We start from the raw sequence: 7642 nt of genomic DNA, 5'->3' as shown, positions 1-7642 counted from the left end.
ATTCTATCATTCACGAATGTGCATTGGAATTGCCTTTCAGCTGCTGAAATACCTGTAGAAAGTCACAACCCGAACTTGTAAACAGAGACTGAACCAAATTCTCCTGCCACAAATTATGACATAGAGGAGCATTCATTTTACTTTCTTTACTATCTGCATTTTTCCAAAGGCAAGATGAACTGATTTAAATATTTTTATACTATGGGCACCTAGGTGGCTCAGTTTGTTGAGCGTCCACCTCTTGATTTCAGCTTAAGATGCTCTTTCTCTTTCTCTGTCTCTCTCCTCTGTCCCTCTCCCTTACTCATGCACGTTCTCTCTCTCTCAAAAAAAAATCTATATTTTTATACTCATACATGAGTTAGACGTTTTGTATATTAAGGAAATGCATTATTTTGACAAATTTAACATAAAAATTATAATTTTTATAATTACATAATTTTATTTATAAGTTAAATTTGTGTAATAATAATTATAAATTAAATTTGTGTAATGATTTCACATTCATAGTCATACCTGTGTTCTTACTTACTTCTCAGAACAAAGGACATCAGAACAGAAGTTATTACCCCTGTTTTTACAGAGAACGAAAATGAGCCTCTCAGGTTTAACTAAGGCTTCCTTGTTATTCTCTGTGTGTGTGTTTACGTGCAGAGGTGAGCCCCAGAATTGGAATTCAGGGATATTGGTTCTCATTGGGGGGTCTTTTCCACCGCTCCCCCTGGTGTCTTTACTAAATGAACTAAGTTTTGAGGCACTGCAGTCTTCCGCTCTATGGTGCTGAGGTTTTAAGACATTTGGCTGTATAAAGATTGTTTTGTCTTGTTAAGTGTGGGCACCACAAAGCACCAGCCGCATTTCTGCCACATAGCCCTCATTTTCTGGCTCCAAACCCTTCTCTCTGTGTGTTGTCCTTCCTACAAAGTTCTTACAGGAAATAAGGTTGGAAAGGTGAACTGGTATTTAGTACGTATGTGTAAGAAAGAGAGTGAGCCCCCTGCTCCTTTTTGCACTAATGCCCTCTCACATCTACCTGCCCCTAACTGGAAATGGAGAGGGTAGGTGGAATTGGAAGGGGAACTTCGGGTGGAAAAAAATTAAGAGGGAAATGAAAGGAGCATCTCTGAGGCAGTCACTCACTCACAGATTGTAGAGTGAGGGGTGCCTGGGTGGCTCAGTCAGCTAAGGGTCTGACTTTTGATTTCGGCTCAGGTCATGATCTGCATCGGGCTCTGTGCTGACGGTGCAGAGCCTGCTTGGAATTCTCTCTTTCCCTCTCTCTCTGGCTCTCCCTTGTGCTCCCTCTCTAAATACACACACACATACATACATACATACATACAAATTGTAGAGTTAAGATACCTGAACTAGAATGTCCTTTCTCTTTGTTCTGCTCTACGTGAAGGCTCATAGAGGATAAAGTGAGGTGCCTGAGAAGTGGGTATTTCAGTAGTAAGTCTGAAATAAGGTGTCTCAAACTGAGGAGCAGACTCTCAATTATCAAGTTCATTTACTCATTCAGCGTATATTTGTTGGGCGTCAGTATGTTAAGCGTCATTCTAGGTGTTTGGTAAATATTTGTGAACAGAAGAAAGATCTTTCGCTTCATGGAGCTTCCATGCTAGCAGGGTAAAACAGTAAACAATAAACATAATGCAGAGTATATCCTACCGTATGTCAGAAAATGAGGAGGACAGAAAGCATGCTTGCTGAGGTACTGCTCCTAGACAGACTGAGTTCAAACCTTATCTCTGCCACTTCCTGCCTGTGTGACTTGGGTCAGCTGTTGACCCTCTCTGTGCCTCTGTTTTCTGATGACAAGACAATAGTGCCTACTCCATTAGGTTGCTATGTGCATTAGATGAATTAATACCTGGCAAAAATGGCTGACCCAGAGTAAGAGCTATAAAGCTATTTATTAAATAACTGCTGTGAAAAAAATGAAAAGAAAAGCAGCGTGGGTGTTAGAGGGTGTGTGGACGGTGTCGTACTATACATGGTCAGGTGACATTTGAGAAGGAAGGAAATATACGAGCAAAATCTTGAAGGAGTTAGTCAGACAAATATGCTGGGGAAGAGCAATCCCAACAGAGGAAGTAACCTTTGTGAATGTCCTAAGGTGAGCATGTAGCTGTTGAGTTGGGAGAACTCCAAGGAAGCCAGTAGGGTCTGAAGAGAGTAAGCCTGGAGATCAGGGAGTGGCTTCAAATCCACTGGGAGGATTTTAGCTTTTATTTTAAGTGTGAAATCAAAAGCGACTGGTAGCTCTAAGAAGAAGAGTAGCACAAACTGACTTTAATCTTTAGGAAGATTACAATGCTGCATTGGAAATAAACTGTAGGGAGGCAAGGCCAAAAGCAGGGAGACCAGCCTCAGGAGAGAGATGATGACGCCTTAAACCTGGGTGGTTGCAATGGAGATTGTAAGAAATGTTTGGATTCTACATGCCTGGTGAAGATAAAGCCAAAAGGAGTTCCTGGTGAATTGCATATAGTGGGTGCAGAACAGAGAAAAGTCGCAAATGAATACAAAATTAAAAGTCCTCTTAATCATTTCTCCTGTCTGCTTTCCTTCCTACCAGTTGTACCCATCCCCCTCCTCTGTTTTTCTCTTTGGCATTACTTATCTAATGCCACGAGAGCTCCCAAGTCCAGAAAAAAATCATAATGTAAGGAAAGGAGAGTGGTTTTGTGAGAGACAACACAGCAGTAGAGAAAAGAAAACTCCGTCTGGAGGAGGATTTCGGGCTGGCAGCTCCTCCCACAGAATATCCTGGCGAACAGTCCCAGCTGGAGACAGATACAAATGGAGAGGCACAACAGCCCCATCCTTACAATGCCCAGCTCTGTGGGTAATCTTTTATGAGATGAGTCAGGTTCAAGATATCTCTCTGAGCTGGAATGGATTTCTCTATATCTGGGACATGGGGAACAGAAGGTTAGGAAATTGATAAATAAATACTGGTGCTAAAAATCTATCTTTGAGGGGCACCTGGGTGGCTCAGTCGGTTAAGCATCTGACTCTTGGTTTCGGCTCAGGGCACGATCCCATGGTTTGTGGGTTCGAGCCCCACATCGAGCTCTGTGCTGACAGCTGCGGAGCCTGCTTGGGATTCTCTGTTCCCCTCCCTCTCTGCCCCTCCCCTGCTTGCTCTCTATCTCTTTTCTCTCAAAATAAATAAACATTTTAAAAAATCTATCTTTGTAAAATGTAGGCTTCGTATCTCCTCCCTCCCCTCTTTCCCAGACCTTTCCATCACTTTTTTCTCTTCATTCTCCATGTATGGGTGTAAGCCATATCTAAATATGTAAACTGTCAAAGAGCAATTGATTGCTTCAGGAACTGACACTGACTTTTCTAGTGATGCCTATTAGACTGGATATATCTATCTCTACATAGAAGCAGGCTCATAACACCCATGTACTCACAATGGTGATTTTCTGAAGGAGAGTATCATATGGAAAAATTCTTCTTTGTCCCATTTTTTTCTTTCCATTGTCTCTTTTTTTCTTCTTGCTTTCCTTCCTCTACTCTTATCGACTGGATATTCATCCTTGGAAGCCATTTAGAGTTTGATGCCTCGACGTCCTCAAATCTGTTAAATTACAGCTTCCTTTAAAAAGGAATTTTCCTTGAATCTGACCACCTTCCTTTACTAATTAACAGATGTTGCAGCTGTGGCTGCATCTCTTGGGAGTAGGCTGGGAAGAGGACTGGATTCATTGACATCTTCTGTCAGAAGTCAATGAGCAATCATTCAGCCCTCCTGGGCCCTAAGCAGGTGCTCCTTCCTTTCTGCCGACTAATAGCAAAGGTTCCCAAGACTCTGGATGACAACCCCTATGTCAGTACTTAGTGGCTCCACTGACAGGTGTTTCTCTATATAACCAGACAACAGGTGTTTGCCTGGTGCCGCCTGCCAAAAGCCAAGGAGCCAGAGTAGAAAACAAAGCCCATTTGTGAAAATGATTACTGTAATTAAGAGCTATGGTAATGCAAACGATGAAAACGCACACACATCCACACTCACACTCTCTGGAGTCCTTCATCCCCCTGGTAGAGGAAATCACAGACTACAAATCCTCCAGCATTGCGATGTACTTAAAAAAAAAATAGCTTCATTTATTTCTTGTCTGATGCTTTTTCTTTCTTTAAATTTTCTAAAAAATATTTTAATTGAAGTGATAGTGGACAACCAATGTTAAATTAGTTTCAGGGGTACAATTTAGTGATCCAACGATTATATACATTATGAAATGCTCACCACAATGAGTGTATTACAATATCATCGACCATTTTCCCCAGGCTGTACTTGTCATCCCTGTGATTTATTTATCTTATGATTGGAAGTTTGTATCTCTTAATCCCCCTCACCCATTTTGCCCATCCTCCCACCTCTCTCCCCTTTCACAACCATGAATTTGTTTTCCATATCTGTAGGCCTTGTTTCTCTCTGTTGTTTTTCGTTTGTTTGAAAGCATAAAACTCCTAAAAGAAAACACAGGCAGTAAATCTCTTGGACATCAACCTTGGCAACATTTTTCTGGATCTATCTCTGCAGACAAAGGAAACAAGAGTAAAAACAAACAATTGGGACTACATCAAACTAAAAAGCTTTTGCACAGTGAAGGAAACCACCAACAAAACAAAAAGGCAACCTACTGAATGGGAGAAAATATTTGCAAATGACGTATCTGAAGCCAGTCAGAACAGTTAGTCTCAAGGTAAGAAACAACAACTATTGTTGAGAATGTAGAGAAAGGGGAATCCCTGTGCATTGCTGGTGGGAAAGTAAATTAGTGCAGCCACTAGGGAAAACAGTATGGAAGCTCCCTAACAAACTAAAAATAAAAATACCATACAATCCAGTAATTCTGCTTCTGTTTCTGCTTCCAAAGAAAAGGTAAGCACTAATTTGGAAAGATATATGCATCCGTATATTGATTGCAGTGTTATCTGCAACAGCCAACATATGGAAGCAACCTAAAAAATGTCCACCGATTGATGAACAAAGAAAATGTGGTATATATACTCAGTGGAATATTACTCAGCCATAAAAAAGAATGAAATTTAGCCATACACAACCATATGGATGGACCTGGAGAGTATTATGCTAAGTGAAAGACAAATACCACATGATTTCACCTATATACGGAATCTAAAAAACAAAACAAATGAATACGCAATGTACTTTTAAATGCTAACATTCTTATCTCTTTTGGGGAGAAATTTTCCTGATAAGGATCCTCATGTAGGATTCACATTATTGTGTGTTTGGGGGATTATAAGGCAATGTATGCTGAAAAGAGGCTGCCTTTGAGGAATTTATAATTAATTGGAGACCATACATACCCATAAGAAAAGTGAAACACAGCTAAGCATAACTGAATCACAATACATTTAGTTGTGACCTTCCTTATAGCACCAACTTCCGCTGTGTGCCCCTCTGGCCTCCCATCAGGAAATTGCCTCATCTACAACCAAGAAAAGTCTTGATCAGAATACCGTGTATGTTCCTCAACCCCTCACTTAAGGACTACACAGGAGCTTCACATATAGGGCAGATACTAGAGTGGTTTGCATAAAGTATATCTTTCTTTAAAACAAAAAATCTGTGAGTGGGGCGCCTGGATGACTCAGTCAGGTAAGCGTCCGACTTTGGCTCAGGTCATGATCCTGATGTTCGTGGGTCCGAGCCCCGCGTTGGGCTCTGTGGTGACAGCTCAGAGCCTGGAACCTGCTTTCTGTGTCTCCTTCTATCTCTGCCCGCCCCCCTCGTGCTCTATCTCTGTTTCTCAAAAAAAAAATAAACATTAAGAAAAAAAAATTTTTTTAAATCTGTAAGTGTGTCATTTCTTTTCAGGAGCTAAAGATCCTGTCATTGCTTTAATCTGGTATGGGCCAACAGCAAAGACACTTTTTCTCATGGACTTTATCAACATGACTTTTATATTATGCATACACAATCACAATATTCAAAATAAGTTATATGTGCCAGGGCCTTCTGTTTCATTTTAAATCTCATTTGTATACATTTACAATGGTGCTGAGGGCACAATTTTAGCTGTTATATACTGTGATTATTGAATGCTTTTATACTGTGATTATCAAAAGAATGGTCCAGGATTTTTGAGTTAGCAGTCTTGCAACGTAGAGGGCAGTGGGGGGAGTGGGGAGAGGAAGAAACAAAAAGGGCCGTTCACAAATAATTCTCTTAAAGGTCACAGGAATGGGATACTTTCTTTGTGCTTTTTTGTCATTGTCATGGTTTTCTTTTTTAATTTTAATTTTAATTAATTTACTATTTATTTGCTTTTTTTGTTTGTTTGTTTTAAACAGCTTTTGGTGGGGCGCCTGGGTGGCTCATTCGGTTAAGCATCCAACTTCGGCTCAGGTCACGATCTCGCGGTCCGTGAGTTCGAGCCCCGCGTCGGGCTCTGGGCTGATGGCTCAGAGCTGGAGCCTGCTTCCGATTCTGTGTCTCCTTCTCTCTCTGCCCCTCCCCCATTCATGCTCTGTCTCTCTCTGTCTCAAAAATAAATAAAAACGTTAAAAAAAATTAAAAAAAAATAAACAGCTTTTGGTTTGGGACTTCTCAGAAAATTCGATTTTAGAAAAGTAAGCAAGGAGTATTCTTCTAGAATATGATACCTAAAATTTTCTTGGAAAAAAACTAAAAATCAAAACATCCACTTGCTATTGCCGAAGATATTTTTACAACTCCAGGTACTTCTCAGTCAAAAAGTCTCATCTCCAATTTTGGTCCCCTTATCCCTTTAACACTCGGGGGGAAAAAAAGCATCTTATTATTGGAGAAAAAAACTTAGTCTGTGTGGACTGTTTTCAGACTTAGTCTGAGAAATCAGTTTTGATCAAATTACTTTCTGAACAAATGGCCTTTGACTGGGCTGGTGAATGGATAGACCATGCGCTCTGGGTTTCAGCAGCTTCTTATCTGTTTATCACTGGTACCAGGCTTGGTCTCACTTCTGTTCTCTTCCCTCCTGTCTCATTTGGCACAAGAAGGATGTCCTAGAAGAGGACACTGTGCTTCCTTTCTCTCGATCCCCCGCCCTCATTTTTTCTTGAATGAGTGCCCATTTGCTTATGGCCTGTCTCTCTGGATACAAACCAAACATCCAGAATGCGAGGGTGATTCTAAGAGCAGGAATGCTGCTTCACCATTTTCCCTCTCATAGATGAGAAGTCTCTGATTCCCCACTCTTCTTACCACCAAACACACTTTGCGTGGGGAAATAAGACTGAGGAATCGTGTCTCTCCAAATGTGCTCAGAATGGCCTCTGTAAACATGATTAAATGCAGAATGTGCCAGGAACAAAACCTGTTACAAAGGGCAGAATGGGCCCTGTTTGGGGAAGGGATGGTGACATGATCTTTAAAAATATACATGTTTTTTGTACTCTTGTGTAATAAGCACAAGGAACCTCATGTTTCATCTTCTGTGGCTAGGGGCATTTTCCAACAGGAAGAGGGGCAGTGATTTCCCTGCAATTGGATATTACGTGCTAAGGGACCTGGGTCCCTGGAAGTGCTTTGGGATTCAGCGCAGGGATTCATCAGAAGCTAAAAAACCAAGAGTCACTAGGTTAGTTGGAGGGCACCTGAATTGAGCTTTATAGT

This window comes from Herpailurus yagouaroundi, unplaced genomic scaffold (assembly GCF_014898765.1).
Source record: "Herpailurus yagouaroundi ecotype Mexico unplaced genomic scaffold, PumYag 28, whole genome shotgun sequence".
In the NCBI taxonomy this organism is placed as follows: Eukaryota; Metazoa; Chordata; class Mammalia; order Carnivora; family Felidae; genus Herpailurus; species Herpailurus yagouaroundi.
Note: the sequence above shows the minus strand (reverse complement) of the source record.